We start from the raw sequence: 17001 nt of genomic DNA on the forward strand, positions 1-17001 counted from the left end.
CTATACTTTCGTCTTGCAGTGCCAACTGCAAGCAGTCAGACTTTCCCTAGAGATGCCACGCTTTTCACAGACCTATGCCTCTTCCTGCCTTCCAGATGGCAGCAAACTTTTTAACAAGTTCCCCAGTTTCTCTTTCCCCACTGGGACTTCATTTCAGCGTTATCATGTCACTCCTGTTTCCCTCCAGTTGGATGATGTGCAGGAGCATGCCATGTAAGGTTTCCTTCAGGGGTTACTGACCTGTAGTTCCCATGGCAGTTTCAGACTTCCCAGAGGAGAAGCGCAGCGAGCAGTGAGGATCAATGATGTCCTGGTGGGCCAGGAGCAGCCCTGGCTGCCAAGCAGAGGTTAGAATCACTTTGTTGAGGTTTGCAGGCTGCTTGTTGCCTTGTCTTGATCTGCATCACTGAACTGACTCATCCCTAGAGCTTTTCCACAGGGCTTCACAAAACTTCCCAGTGCTGTTTGACATGGCCAGGAAGAAGGAGAAAGGCTGGAGAATGGCAGAGGACAGCAGTCAGGTTGTGATAGCCTTTCACAGATGCCCTTTGTGACCTTCCATACAAAACTCCATCTCTTCACTTTTTCTACCTCTAAACTGGAGGTGATGGTGATCCTGTTGCAGGAGAAGCTTTGAAAAACTAAATACTTCACATTTTACCCCACTGTCTGTGAAGTGATGTGAGGTGTGGATAGGGGCATAGTACAGTAGCAACATTTTCTCATCTGCCATCCTTCCCAGATTCACCAAGGGTGGATGTGGCTATAATTTGATTAGAGGGGATGAAAAGCCCTCATTCCCCTTTAATTTAATTTAATTTTATTATTATTATTATTATTATTTTTTCTCACAAAATGAAAGTTCCGAGACACCAGCACTACAATGTAGCCATAGAGAAGCTGCTTTTCCCTCTCCCCTATTGCAATACTGTTGCTCTCAGAACTCCCAAAGTAGCCTTGCAGCTTCCTCCTTGCTTTGCAAAGGAGGGACTAAAGAGCTGGAGGGAAGTGGGAAAAAAAGGGTATTGAGGGAAACTGGCAGCATCACTGAGAAGTGTTAGAGGGGTGTTCCAGTTCTTCCTCAGTTGAAGTGAGAAGATGTTGCTAGCATGCCTTAAGCCCCTTGATACATCTGTCAGAGCTACAGATGCTCTTGACACCAGATGGCATTTCTGCCTGGTCCTGCATGGCTTTGACTTGCCTATTGCTGCAGGCTCTCTACTTTTATGAAACCAGCTGAAGAAACACCAGACTAGGAAGTAATGCCAGTCACAGAAGGATACTTTTACTTCCTCCCTCACTTCCACTTTTTGACTTAGGACAGCAGCAGTAGTCATTCATTTCTCCCACTACGCAGTCAGAAAGCAGCCATTGTTGGCATCTGTCTGATAAGCCAGGTATTAAACCTCACAGAGTGACTCAATGATCTCCGAGGAGACTCCACAACCTCTCTGGGCAACCTGTGCTATTGCTCTGTCACCCACCAGAATTGCTTGCTGGTGTTCAGATGGAACCTCCTGTGTGCCAGTTTGTGCCCATTGCCTCTTCTCCTGGTACTGAGCAGCTCTGAAAACAGTCACGCTCTTTGCAACCCCTCTATAGTATAGGGGCTCTATAGTAGAACCCCTCTTTGCAACCCTTCTTTAGATATCTGTACACACTGCTGAGGTCCCCCTGAACTTTCTTTTCTTCAGCCTGAACAAAAGAGATATTTTCCAGAAGTGCCACAGGTCACAGCACTGCCAGAACCAGATTGAAGAGAGGTGCGGGCATTGGAGACTGTCTGGACTCAGCACGGTCCCCACAGTGATGGGGGGGCTCACAAGCCAGGCTATGCAGTTTGGATTGGTGCTTGGAGGTGGTTGGGGGGTGTCAGGAGGGACGGATGCATTTCTTCCTAAGCAGCAGCAGTGCCATCTTGTTTTGCCTTAAACTGGTGCATAATGGCCTGAAGGGGATCACAGCAGGTGTAGTGAAGCTGATGCTGCTGATAGCCCATGGGAATATTTATCTCCAAGCCTCAGCTCACCCTTCTTTCTCATGCTATGTACTCCCAGAAAGGGATCTTGCCTGTATCACAGCCTGCCCACCTCATCACTGGGTATTCACCCACAGGTGTCCCACGGCAGCTGCAGGAGAGGAGCCCTTTTCTCGACTCCGCACAGAACCATTCCAAATCCATACCCTGTTGTCTGAGAGCGGTGTAAAAACGCTCCCTGAACTCCAGCAGCTTGTGCCCACAGCCCTGTGCAGGCTGTTCCGTGCCCACCGCCCTCTGGTGCAGCCCCTTTCCCTCACCCCCAGCTGCCCTCCCCTGACAGCTCCATGCCGTTCCCTCGGGCCCTGTCGCTGTCACACAGAGCAGAGCTCAGCGCTGCCCCTCCGCTCCCTGTCAGGAGCTGCAGCCGCCATCAGGCCTCCCCTCAGCCTGCTCTGCTCTGGGCTGAGCACAACAGGGTCTGCTCTTCATGCACCTTGCCCTCCAGATCTTTCTCCATCTTTGTAGCCTTCCTTTGGACACTCTAATAGCATTATGTCCCTCTTAAACTGTGACACCCAAACTGCAACGAGTGCTGGAGGTGAGGCCAAACAGCACAGAACAGAGGGGGCACCTACACCCCTTGCCTAGTGGCCATGCTGGGCCTGGGCACCCCAGGGCACAGTTGGCTGATGCACATTATCCTTGCACTGTTATTCACTGGCAGAGCTTCACCACCAGCAAGTGATACACCCATCTACCCTTCACCTGTAGCTATAACCATCCCTCCGGTGCGATGTGAGAAGCACACCAGTGCACAGCGCTGCCCACCCTGCCAGGCTCTGCCCTCAGCTCCTGATGCCCACCCAGAGCTTTCTGTATCACTGCAACTGGGAGAGGCTCAGCTCCTCGCAACAGGCTTTCAGCCCTCCCCCCCCCCCACCAGTGTTAGAAAAGCTACAGTGCTTGCAAGGCACAACTTCAACTTTTGTACAATTTTATCATTTCCTTTAACTGCTCCAAGCGCTCTAATTTTTATACCATTGTGAAAGGATCTTTGTTTACACTGATTGTGGAGGGCAATATTTCTAGCACGGGTAACCATGGCAATGAATAATTCTATTCTCAGGAACGGTGCCAGCTGCACTAATGCCTTATAGTAGAACTCCAGCAGTTTGCTAATGAGAGACTTCTAGGCTGCTGCAGGAGGACATTTTCCCTTGTCTCCGCATTAGCCTGCAGTTTCTTAAAAGCACATTCTTTATCAGTAACGTTTGGGGGGGAAAATAAACAAAACAAAACAAGCAAATCTCAGCTACGCAGCTGTCCCTGCAAGTAAGGTTTTCCTGGCTACTCTTTGAGACTGCATTATGAGATACATTATTTAAGGAACCGTGCTATGCAATTGTCTGTTTTAATTGCCACTTTTGAAAGCAAGGATGAGGTTAGGAAGCTCCAGAGCAGCTGTCTGTTGTACAAAAAGATTTTGCCCTGTAAGCTGCTCTGGTCAGATGTATGGCTTTTATTGCTAAGGAAAGCGTTTAACAATTTTAGCAGGTTCTTTTTATAAATAATCTGCTTTGAGTAAAGGATCTTCTAAAATCTTTTAAATCCTTCCTATTACTTTATAGAAACAGATATTACACCTTGGAGTTGAATTACTGTGACACAGGAGCACTGAAATTGATTGAAATATTATCTCTTATCTATGTATAAACATAGTTGTTCTATATATTTAAAAAATGCTGCAAAATAAGCAAAAGCCCATATATTTTATACAGTTCATTATTTAAGTGTTATTTAAACTATTTGAACAATGATAGTTCTGACATTGAGTATTTTTTAGTTTAGTTTTCTCAGGAAAACTCTCAGTTAACAGCTAAAGTTCCTGTCATTGCATGACCTGTGGTCTCTGAGTATAAAGCCAATCAGCTGAGGAAAAGCATCCTCTCTTGTTTGCAGAAGAACATTAGCAATCCTGAGTCTGTTATCCCAAACAGATATCCTTGAGGAAGATTTATGCAAACACTGTTGAATTAGTCAAAGCAGTCTAGGATGGCTGCAGCTCAAGGTTTCTAGAAAAGCATTTCTTAGCCTCGTGTCTTGGATCAGGCAGAAGACTGAAGATGTCCAAACAAACACCAACAAGCCTCAAGATATTTTTTCCCCCCACATGCTGCAAAATGAATTGATCTCTCCTTTGTGGTTTGTGACCCAGTGCCCTAATTTGAGGCTCTGATGTCACCAGTCTGTGTGACGGACATCTGCCCAGAGCCAGCTGCCATGCCTGGCCCCCTCCCATCCTGGCTCCTCTCATCATCCTCCTGTGCTCTGCTCTCAGAACAGGTGCCTGCCCATGTCCCTAAAGACAAAGCAGGGTCCAGGAAATACACTTCCCTAGAAAATTCAGCGCGGGTAACTTTAAATGGGGAAAATGACCCCCAGATGGTGGTTAAGCTCAGACTGGGACAGCTTGGTTTTTCTGCAGCTCAGTTACACCCCCACCTTTTCAGCGCATAAAAATCTAGGTCAGTCCTGAAATGAAAACAGCAATGAAAAGCTGTAATGTTTTTCCACAGAGTTGTTGGAACTCAGTGGTTGGCTTTTTTCTTCCCGGTTTTATTTTCCCAGGTGAAAGCATTGCTTCTGTTTAACTCATACCAACAGTTCCTCTGCCTCCTGAAGAAAGAATGATAGAATTGTAAAATTGTTTGAATTGGAAGGGGTCCTTAATGGCCACCTGGTCCAACTCCTCTGCAATGAATGGAGACTCCTGAATCTCTATCAGGTTTCTCAGAGCCCCATCCAGCCTGACTTTAAATGTCTCCAGGGATGGGGCATCCACCACCTCTCTGGACAACCTGTACCAGTGCCTCACCACCCTTGTAAAAAACTTCTTCCTTATATCCAGTCTAAATCTCCCCTCTTTTAGTTTGAAACCATCTTCCTTTGCCCTATCAAGGAGGTGCAGATATATCTGAAAATATGCCCCTTGGTGTCCTTTCCCACCTCAGCCACCCTGTGTTCCTGTGAAGCCTGAAGGGCTAGTTCAGATAGCTGTCTTGACTTGGTGACCTTCTCTTTTTAGTTGTTGGTTGTTTTTTTCCCCTTCTTTTTTTAATGAAAAACACACATAGATAGATAGGGAGGGGAAAAGTGGAAGAGATAGAGGAAAAAGAAGAAAGAGGAGAGAAAGAGTTGCTTCATGCAGCTCTTAGGGGTGGCAGAAGCCCAAGCCCAGGCTCTTTACTGGAGTGTAAATCCAGGCCAATGCTCTTCAGAAAATCTCTCCCTTCCAGGGCCCAAAAAGCTTCCAGTGAGGGGGCCGACACCACAGAGGGTTAAAGCATTGCCATTTCCCAGGCAGTCCTCAGTTTATCCTTTGCTGAGGGCTGCGGTGCTGCTCATTACAAGCAATTAATCTCCAGCACCGCTCTCTGCTGTCAGCTCGTGCCACCATCACGCGCCAGCTGAGCCGTGAGGAAGCGGCTGGCTGCTCCACACTGCTCAGTGCCTCCTCCTCCAACTCGTTTTGCTCTTGTTCCCTGCAGGTGGTTTGGGTAAGTGTGTGTGTAGACACAACATGTTAATGGTGGTCAGATCTAAGTGTGAGCCCCACAAGTGAGGTAGAACCTGGGCAGTTTCAGCTGCCGCTGAAAATTCGGTTTGGGGTTGAATTAGATACAGTCATATGCACAATGTGAGCCATTCCCAGTGCTTGGGAGCTCTGCACCAGTTCTGCAAGGGAGGGCTAAAGAGAAATCATCACGCTGTCTGGGAACGTTTCTTGTACAGCTCTTTTCAATTATACTGAAGTCAACTGTACGTTGTGTTCTACATTGCCATACTTCTCCATGTAACCCTCTTTCTGGATGAGTGCTTCTGTCATCAACATTTGGTATCGCTAGGACTGCAGGACAAAACATTACTTGGCCAGCTGGGGGGATGGCTTTCAATACATTTTAGCCATGTACATCATTGTTGGGCCTTTCTATAACTTTTCTTTCCCTTTTCAGCTATGGCTGATGGAAGGAGCCAAAGTCAAGGATTTCGTTGTACCAGCTAGCATCTGAAGCGCTCTATTTGAGCAATTCCCAGTGCGCATGAATCAAAGCAGCTGCCAGCAGCCAGCCAAGGCAGCAGAACTTGGTCTGGTTCTTTCTCTCCAGCTTATTGAACCATCACCTGTAATACAAACCCCAGTTTTGAGACACTACAGTTATTTCTACCACAGATCTCAGTTCTCCTCAACACCATGGGAGACCCTGAAACTACCATCTGGGAAAAGGCCAACACACCCTGGATCAGCTGGTACAATCATGTAAAAATGCGTATTTCCTTTGAACTTCACACCGCTTGCCTCACCAGAGCACACTGACATAGCTCTGGTTTGTCCTACACCTGTGTGCCTACCTGTGCACCCATCTTTTAGGCTATTGCCAGCAGCACCTGCTGATGCTTGGAGCTGTTCTGCTCCTACTGCTGCCTCTGTTTGGAGGAAGAAAAAGATGAAAGCCTCCTCATCTCTCACATGCCAAGAGGAGAGGAAAATCCCAACCCAACAAGGTAACACTGGTTAGACTCATGGCTGGTGTGCCTGCAGCCCCAGGAGAGGAGGGATGGGGATGGTTTTGGCAGCGTTTCCTTCCTCCTCAAAGCCAGGCAAGTCAGGAGCTGAACACCAGGAGCTGGCCCTTGGCAGCTGGCACAGTAGGAGGGACAGACAGCAGAAGCAGACGGACAGACTACTGTCTGCAAGCTGCTGCCTTCCAGCCTCGCAAAGCTGGTCGGCTCACTGGTGCATGCTCTGATGTGCTGCTGCTTCTTTCTCCTGCTGCTGCTCTCATCCTGCACTCTGACACGGCGCCTTTATGCTGCAGCTCCAAGGGATGCGCACATAACTCCCTTGGTAAGTTTGTAACAGAATTTTCAATAGGGGAAATGAACTTCTGAATGTGGAAATAAAGTCTTCCAGGTTGAATCTTTCCTTTTTAATTTTATTTTATTTTTGGTGAGTGAATGCCATTCCCGTTATCTCCCAGCTGTTGTCGAGGCACGACCTGGAATGACTCATGGTGCTCTCAGATGTCTCTGCAGACCAGTGGGACTCATGGCTGGGAGTGGATGGAACAGTTTGTCCCCACCCTGCTGTGCAGTGACAGGAGGTGGAGCACGGAAGGGGAAGATGCTGGGGTTGCAGAAATACGACTATTTTACCTCTCTTTTGCCAGTAAGTCACCCAGCAGGGAGAGCCTCCTCAAATTAGTAGCGTTATCAAATCAAATGTCATGCAGAGCAACAGCATACTATCAACACCACCCCTCCTTGGCACAGGATTTACCCAGTCTATACATCTATACTGTAACAGGTCCTTCTCTCAACTCATTTTCATCCATCCATTTCCCGGACCACCTTGTCAGTTGTTTTTTGCTGTTATCTATGTAGGCTTCTGAACAGCACTGCACTTATCTGAGATTTCTCTTCTGCACATCAGGTTGGGGTCTCTTGACTTTGGGGCACTAAGGAGCCCAGTATGGACAGGCTGCCCTTTCTGAACTTGAGGGCTGCAGAAATGACTGAAAAACAAACAAACAAACAAAAAATCAGTGGGGAAATAACAGTCACTTGGCCATTTCCATTACAAAGGAGCTACAGATATTATCCCAGTATTTCAGTGATGTAACCCAGCCCTTTGGCCATGGGCAGGATCTGGCCCGCTGACTCCTAGCACAGGAGGTGAAAGGAAGCCATGGAAGAGGGATCCACCAGGATGCGTGCATTGACTTAATGTTTTCAGACCATTCTTGGAGTTAAGCTGCATGAATAGAGATTTTACACTGAAATGTATGATTTCCTCCTAATTTTCTTCTTTTGTGCCTCCTGCATGTGAGCTTTTGTTAGGCAATTGCTACACAGCATTTTACAGCATGTCTTTTGTTCAGTGGTCCTTTCAGCTGTCACGCTCTGATCACATTCCCCATGGACGTATAGAACACTTTTTTTTGCTTTGGGAGTTTTATAACGAATGTTTCATTTAATATTCATCTTTCCTCACTGTTGTCAAGAAGATCAACATCCTGTTGAATTTCACTTGGAGTAACCTCAGTGCTGCATCGGTGTGGCCACATCTTGCTTTATCCATCGCTGCAACCTGCTACAAGACTATCTGTGCCATCCCTGGGTGGAAGGGAAGACAATAAGGTCTCAAACACAGACCATAATGGGAGTTACCCTCTTCTTCCTCCTCTTCTCAGCCACTGACCCTTTTTTCCCCCTGTATCTCTTTCCTGGTAAATGTTTAGAGCTCCATCTAAGGGTGTCCTGTTGAGAGAAAAAGAGAATTACCTTTGCTTTGTTGTTTACGTTGCGCAGTGCATGCCTGAAAGGCTTTTCCCTCTTTATCCAGTAATATTCTCTGGCTTTCATTTTATAATAACCCCAAGGGGCTGTCGTGATGGACTTGCTGGGTAACTGAAGTAATACAGATATATATGAAAACTACATCTCTGAAAGGAGTAATGACTTTTCATTAAGGCTATTAAAGTCCTTCCGGGATATCATTATCTTGTTCTGTTTTATTGAAATGTTTAAAATATGTAGAAGAGAATATACTCTTGGTAAATGCTTGGATAAATCTGCCATCTTAGCTAAGAGTTGGAAAAACCCTGCCCGAGGTATACTGCAAGTTGCTTGGCAAAAATAAAGTTGATATTTTATATGTTGTGGTTTTTTTTAGATCTATAAGAAAAATCTCTCCCAGTTCTCTGATCTCTGATGTCTTTTCATACAGAAATATAAGTACAAGCATGAGAACAAGTCAGTTTCATTTATGTTCCTTGCCAGGTCACAGCTAACAGAGAGAAGTTTTTGAAACTGCGGCAACTGCTGCTAATCCTGACCTGATTTGGAGTCTCTTCAAAGCATACAAATAAAGACAGGCTGACGAAGCCCAGCTCAGAGGCTGCTTTTCCTTCAGCTGGGACTGCTGCAGGGGCATGAGGAACGTCAATGGACAGATTAGGTGGTGGTGTTACTTATAACATAGTTGAAACTCTGAAGAAGTAGACCCGAATCCTATAAACTTCCTGGATTTGTGAAGCATTGTCCATGGTAGCAGCAGTTGCTGTTCATGAACACTAACCTCCAGAAACACTTGCTTTCTTTTTCCTTCCCACTTAGCTTTTCTCTTAAGCTTCCTCCCCTCACTCATGTGCACCTTGAGTGCCTGCAGCACTTCCCTAGTTTTCATTCCCTCTTCTGCACATTTATGTCCATTATTTCAGTCTTTAAAAGATCTTTAAAAAGCCATGGGAAAAGGCTTCCCTCTTGCTACAGATGCTGCAGATTTGCCCTATTTCTCCCACACTACAAGACTCACTTCTTGTCAGTCATTCTGACAGAATTGGTGATGTCAGGAGAGGAGGTCTGGGTAGGCAAAGGGATCGACTTTAGTACCATAATTAACATCCTGGCTGTAAACACATGCATATCCCATTTTCTGCAGTGACTGTCATTAAGCACGAGGCAATCTCTATTCACAAGGGAGGCTGGGAATGATGATCAGGGCTCAAACCAGGACAGCTTAATTTAACATGAGGTGTTTGTGTTGGGTGTGTTGCAGCATCATCCATACTTGCAGTAGTTCTGGGACACTGATGTTTTATTATTCTTCCCAACTCTTGTCTCTAAACCTACAGGGTCTTGCTAAATACTGATATCCTACAATGTGCTCTCTCTGCTGCCCCTCCCATAGCTCACCCCAGGTCCTCCTCAGAAGGGAGTGATGCCAGATGTGATGCCACCCGCCCTCTGTACATCAGCCTTTTGCCAGAGCCTTTCCCTTGAAACAGAGGAAAGTGATTTCCACCCCAAAGATGAGGTTTATCCTCATCACAGAGCTTTTAACATTGTGTGATACATCTAGTATGTCTTATCTTTATCCATAAAATAAAAGCACTAATGTCCCCATATGTCAAAGGTTATATACAAACATTCATTCTCCCAGGATGTGATACACATCCCCGTTTCCTTATGAATAAGCACTGCTGCCACTTCTGGCCTAGCTCCTGATCCAGGGCAACAGACTCAAAGAGCATTTCAGAAGATAGTCATGCTCTGCTTGTTCGTTCTCCCTTAAAGCATTTACCCAAACATGGATTTCCACAAGTCATCAAGTACTCAGTGTCCGAGCAATATTTTAGTCCCATAAACAGGTAGCTGATTTGAAGCAATCAACATTAATTTCAAGCTCTGGGGCTGTTATCCATAAGATAGATTAAAAGCCTGCAGCCTTACGCTTTTTTCCCGATACAATTTGTATTCTCTCAGCTCGAAACCATGCTTGGTGCACTTCCCATGATGGTTGTCATTGCTCTATTAATTCCATCAGCTCCAGGGTAAATTGTGCCTGCATCTTCCTGCAGCTACACAGCATAGGATTTGTTCTCATCTGCATAATCCATCTGTCCACTGGCCTGAGATCTGTGCAGCCTTAAGGGCCAGGGAGCATAGACTCTGTGTGCTGCTAGGAAATACACAGGCAATCACTTTGCACAATTTCTGGCTTCTTAGCATCTGATTAAATTAATGTGATTCTGTTCGTGAGTCATGCAATGCACGTCTATTTCTCTTCCATGGCACTTGTTTCTGTGAGGAGATGAATGTCTGTAAATGGGGTTACAGGTGCTTATCTCATCTCAGGGCTTCATCTGAAGCAGTACTATATTAATGGGAGCATCCCAAATCATGCGGTGTACTCCTGTGCCCTGAGCACATGGTGGGTCTGGCCAGTTTCTGCACCTTAAGGACTTTAACAGGGGCAGAACCTGCTCAGCCTGCAGGAATCCTGGGTGTGTGCAGAAGATAAACTGAACAGCTTAAAGTGGGTGATGGAGGTTTGGGATGAGAGATGATTACATCTGGCACATAGAGGCATAGAATGGTTTGGGTTGGAAGGGACCTCTAAGATCATTTAACTCTCACCACCCTGCTGTAGGCAGGGATGCCTCCCAGCAGACCAGGTTACTCAAAGCCACATCCATCCTGGAAACCTCATCCATCAGGAGTCACTTCAGAGAGGCCAGTACGCTGCAGAAGGAACCCAGCCCTCCTGCACTGGTGTAGCTGTGCTGTATCAATCCCTCAGCCACCAGCTCCTGGTGGTACCAGCAGTCTCCAGCAGAATTCTGTTCATAGGTGTGACTCCCCAATCAGTTTCTCACGTGGCTGTGGTTTATTACATTTCTCTCTTAAATAGTTTTAGTTTACTTACAATCTGCAGTGATCTGTGGTAGCTGGTCCAGATGGACTGGGAAGCTGACATCTCCCATCACTATCACAGCAACATCTGGTTCTGGCCTACTTGTAGCAGGTGTTTAATGAAATGCTCACAGTATATGCACAGTGGTAACTCTCCCTGTTCCTCAGAACTTGGTGTTGCTGTTTTCTTTTTGTTTCTATTGGATTTTTTCATTCAGGTAGGGATCTTATGCAAAGATGTGTAGAGATGCCCAGTAGCTACACATGCTGACCCACCTTAATGCAGCTATTATGGAGCTCACAGAAATATTCCATAAAATGCAATTTGGATGAAGACAAAGGATGCGTTCACTCATAAGTTGAGCAAAACTGTTTTTGCTTCTCATCATCTTTTTATAGCAGTTGTTGCTGCATTCAGACTCCTCCAGCAAGAAACAAACATGTATTCTTTTTCCAGAGAAGAGCCAGTAGGCATATCCCAGAGCTGTGCAACCTCATGTTATGAGGAGGAGAGAAGCAGTCACAGGCTGAGTTGGGTACCAAGTATGTGCCAGCAACTCACTGCTTTCCTGCAGAGATGAAAGTGTGGATCTGCACAAATTAGGTAACAGCAACAAAATACACTTAGCAATTAAGGACAATGTGAAACAGGTAAAATTTCACACAGGAGGTTTCTTCTGACGGCCAACCCTCCTGGAAACCATTAGCCCTTGAAACCATCTTCCCTGGCAGATCCCCATTGCAGTGCAGCTCACAGTTTCCTGGATACAAGACCCAGCAAGGGATTTGGTTTCCAGTCTACCCAGCAGATCACCAGACATTATTTATAAGTCTTTGAGTTTTTTCTTGGTGGCAGGGAAACACAGCCCTGGCCTCCCCAGAATCTCTCTCCTGACTTGAGGCCCCCTTGGGTCATGTCCTTAGGACGTCACTAGGACATCAATACATTGTTTTTTTCTAATGACTGCTTGCCACACAAGAAGCACATTTAGAGGTTCATGGCCATTTCTTCTCCCACACGGCCCCATGGACCAGCTTGCAGCACACTGGCATATCAACCACCCAGACAGATTGGGGTAACTGGCCCATCTGGTCTGGGAGAGGATATGCACAAGAGGAGAACTTGAGGAAGAATGAGCCAATTGTGTGTGTTACAGCACCACTGCAAGAGAGAAAACTGGCCGTGGTTCCAGAGGTAAACATGAAAAGAGCCTTTGAAAGGACAGGTTGTTATCAAAAAAAGAAGCATTTTTAGTCCTGTGCTCTCTTCATTGACTTGAGTAGGTTCAGGGTATATCTCCACAGCCCCACGAGACTCCATTTTGCATAGCATATGTATAACTTCACTCCAGGAGAAACCAGCTCATTCTTCCCAAGGTGGAACACACTGGAACATACATTCCCAATCACTAAATGACAAAAGCATTGCTACAGCCTGAGATCGCTCTGGTTTGAGCTATGATGCTCTGGGGCTTTTTCTCACTTTCTTGTGCTAATGTCTGTGGGTCAGTCTGCCCAAATTAAAGTTCCGCTTCTGAAGACTCTCTCTATGGTCTTCAGTATGTGACGTGTGACATGGCCAATGCCTGTCTTTGTGCTTTGATTTTAAGAATGCTTATTACCAGGAGGAAAACAGATGCTTCCCATCCAGACTAATCAGGGAAGAAGTTTTACCCAGGGGATGCATCTGTCTAAATGTAGTTTAAATGTAATCAAACTGGTCAAGTTTGAGAACCAGCCGAGCTCTGCTGTGAGGGAAAAAACAAAGGGGGTGAATAAAAACATTAAACTCTGAGCTCACGTGATTTTGGAGGCCGTGCTGTGCACTTTACTAGGAACTGAAATACCCCGAGGATAAAACAGCAGCTGGGATTACAACAAAGCTGGCATCACTCCAGTGAACCAGTAAATCATGTGGGATTATTACTTGCAAGAGATTGTACTGGTATGGAAAGAAACGAAGGTAGAAACTGATTTCTGATAAACAAAGGAATTAATTAAGAGGAGTCTCCAGTGAAACTAAGTCATCATTCTGCAAAATCTCAGCCCGGTTCCTTACACTGAAATTAACCATATTTTAAACTCTAAATCCATTATATCCAAATGGGGTCGGTGTCTGAAAATGGCTGTACCAATCCATAAGGGATTATTTTCTCCATTCAGTCTACAATGTGACGTATGAAAGGTGGGGAATAATCAGGTGTGTAAGGATTTCTTATCTACAATGTCCCCTTTTCTTTTTATACAGATTTTGAATCGGAACATAAGGAAGAGCAAGTGTTTGGTACACCGGAGAAGAAAGGCAAAAGAAAAGAATGGAACACATGGTAAAAGTAATAGGAAATAAAAGAAATCCATAAAGAAAACACTGGAGCAGAGGTGTCAGAATAGAAACAAAAATAGGCTGGCTGATGGATGTGACAAGTGGCACAGAATCAGAGCTTGCTGTAACCAGGTGTGCAGATGAAGCATCTCTCCGCACCATTTGCTAGAAACCAGACTGCTCATAGCTGTCTCATTGCTAAGGCTGAAATAACTGTGTTCGAAAGTTGGAATTATTATAAATGTGGAAATTAAACCATCCCCACTTACCTCCACACAGTTTTTACAAAGGCAAACATTACTAGATCAGCTACTCTACAGGTTTTTGTCACAGCTAAGGTTGAACATGCCTTGGGCTTAGCTTTGCAGAGAAGCACAGATTAATTCCGTGCTACTCTTCCTTCCAAGGCTCCAACACAATTAATTCAAAGGAAAAGTGTTAGTACCACCTGCACTGAACCTTGCATTAATTGATCTTGCTGTAAGGAGGATGAATATGAAGTAGCTGCAAGTCAAGCATCACTGGAATAGAGGAATGTGAGTATTCTAAGGTAAGAGTTGGTCAAGACCCAAATCTAGCAGTTCACAGCACATCCCGTAGCCTCTGGCCCAGATATTTTGCTAAATTCCTCACCTTACAATTTATTATAGACAAGCTACCAAGAATCCAAATGTCTGATTAGCATCCAGGAAATTGATGCTGTGAAGGCTGTCATCTGTTATCACTTCAGTGCCTAATTGTGAAGGATATATCCATGCAACACCTATTCATATGAAGTTCACACCAACTGTATTTAAGTTTTTATCATCCCATATCTTGGTGTCTGAGTCACACACAGCTGATAGTAATAGAAGAATAAATGAGGACTTAGATCCTCTTCGTACTTTTGTGTTCCTTTGTAGGATATGTAACCAACCAGGTTCAGAATGAAGGTCAGGTACCCTTCATCCCATCTTGTAGTTTCTGGAGCATTTATGTATGCTTCATACAGCATGGTTCCCTTCTCTAAATATATGTGCAAGTCAAAGGCACATCTATATAATTCTGCTTTGTTTTATCACCGACGTAATGACATTTACTGAAAAGAATATTAGGATAAAAATACTCCGGGATGATTTCATTCTTTTAAAAACCTGCAATATAACCTCAATGTCAGAAGATGGCAGCAGTAAAGCACAGTTAGGCTCTCTTTGTCCATAGGCTGTTTTGTTAAAAATGTGCTTTTGTTCCAGAAGAGGCAGGTTTATTAAAAGGTGTCACTTTTAACAGTCACATCAAATATGACAGGCATCCTTCCAGGCAACATGAATGCATCACTGCCTTTCATCTAAATGGAAGGCATGTATCAAGAGCAGAGCATATCTTATATGCAAGCACACTGATAGAAAAATCACTGCTCTTTTATCCTCTGGGAAAAGTGTTCCATTTCATCCATAAGAAATAATAACACGGTTCTGTAAATGTCCATATGTATATATAATTATCCAATATGGTGAACATTTCCTGAATTTCAAGGACCATTTCTTTTCAATCAAGACACCCATTCTTACTGCAAGCAGTTCTCTGCTGAAGACCACATTCTAAACTCAGAAAAAGCAGTGAGTATCTGCAGGAGGAATTTCCATCAGCTGAGTGAGTGTTCAACGTTTTCGCTGCACCTTGAAGATCTGTGAGTCTGTCACATTCACCCATTCCTTAGCAGGCTGTCAGAATACAAAGTGTGTTCGATTGAGGCTTTATCTCAGAAAGAAAAGCAAAAAGAAGAGGTATATTGTCACCAAATTTGCATCTTCTTCTGGAATAATAACATAATGTATTTAATAGACCATATTCTCAAGGTTTACTATCTCACATGACTGCCATTACGCCTTCTGAATGTCGGCATGCCATCTCTGCCCTTCTGCAAGGTCTGACCTAACCTGTGGTGTCACACAACTGTGTACTCACAAATGTCATAGAATTTCATCCCTGCTTCAGGGAAATTCAAAGCAATTCTATTACCAGCTCTTTTCCAGCACTACAAGGGGACAGCCCTGGAAATGCTCCTGTGCAATGCAAACCAGATGCTGGTTTGACAGTCTGTGTCTAAGGTATAACATCAGTGCTATATGTCTATAGATGACACTGTTATCCCCTCAGCCATGAACTTCACCTCTTCACTTTGCTGGAGATGTCTTGCACCGTGATGTCTCTTTTTATTGCTACTGTAGAAGAACAAGAAGCTTTTTTGCAGCCAGAGTTTCTCAAGCATTCGAGTGTCACTGCAGTGTACCCACAGAGCGTGAACCTCTGTTGGGAGCAATGAGCTCTGAACAGCCTATCGACCATACAAGAGAGAGAAAAGGCAGCTTGAATGTGGTGCCATCCTAAGTCTCAAGAAACATCTGAATTTCCAGTTGCTTTTCCAGATGCTCAGAATGAGTATTTTTTAAGAAAAGAAAAAAATGTAATAAAAAAGACAAGTTAGGTCAGAGATACGGAGATTTTCACCCTGGGTTCTGATATATAAAACCTGTGTATTGTAAACCTCTAATGCAGACTTCCATAAAATAAAAGCATCTAAATGTAATGAATGCACATATATATGTAGTTGGGGAGAGGTGATTTTATGAAATCAGAGTAGACAGCTCTACTAATATCATTCAGTCTCTCAACCCCCTCAGATAAAGGATGATGTTACATTAGTTCTGCACATGACCACAAGGAGGATTTAATGATATTCCTTGTTTTGCTGTATTTAAAAACAAGCTTCAAATCAGATTTTGTCAGTAGAGAGAGCTTTTATATGATATTTGATTGTTATCGGTAATAACAGATGGACTAATGACTGCTTTATTCCACTCAGCTAGTGGGGCCAGACAATAAACTAATCTCTCTCCTTTTCAATCTAATTTTGCCATGGGAATCATTGGTGCTACTTGGCAAAATCCCTACACAGGAGAAATACACTCTGTTAAGAAATGAAACAGAACCTTTGTATACTGATGCTATCTTAATAATGCCTAAAAATCCATCCACATGCCAACTTTCATTTCCTGATCAAATCAGAATACATGAAGATTACTTGTAAGAATGCCTGCAAAATCTTTGATTTAGAATTTTGTCTGGGAAAACCACTCAGACATTCATGACACTAATGAAATATACCCGCGGGCTTTTCTCATGCGTCCTCACATAATGCGCTTTTCTTCACTATCTGTGGTTATACTTTCATTGTGGTTCAAAGTAAAAAATGATGTAGCTGCTCCATCTGAGGCACGGCAGATGTTCCCATATAATAAATGAAGCCCAGTGCCTTCCAGAGATCTTTAATCAGTACAAGCCGGGATGTATAACAAAACTTAAACCACCCTTATTCATATTGATATGCACAAGGGACAATCAAAAGATCAAGTTCATGAACAAATTGGCTTTTCAACGTTTGTGTGTTCCATCTATTAGC

The 17001-nt window shown here is 44.4% G+C and overlaps 1 protein-coding gene across 1 annotated transcript in view; it reads left to right on the forward strand.

The window, feature by feature from the left end:
- AMER2 (APC membrane recruitment protein 2) overlaps positions 1-15988 on the forward strand; it is a 30386-nt gene extending 14398 nt beyond the window's left edge. The window contains exon 2 of the mRNA XM_072326493.1: positions 13485-15988. The gene's annotated coding sequence lies outside the window, so the exon portion shown is untranslated. The remainder of the gene's footprint in view (positions 1-13484) is intronic.
- Positions 15989-17001: the final 1013 nt, after the last annotated feature.

The sequence above is a fragment of the Excalfactoria chinensis genome, chromosome 1 (assembly GCF_039878825.1).
Source record: "Excalfactoria chinensis isolate bCotChi1 chromosome 1, bCotChi1.hap2, whole genome shotgun sequence".
NCBI lineage: Eukaryota > Metazoa > Chordata > Aves > Galliformes > Phasianidae > Excalfactoria > Excalfactoria chinensis.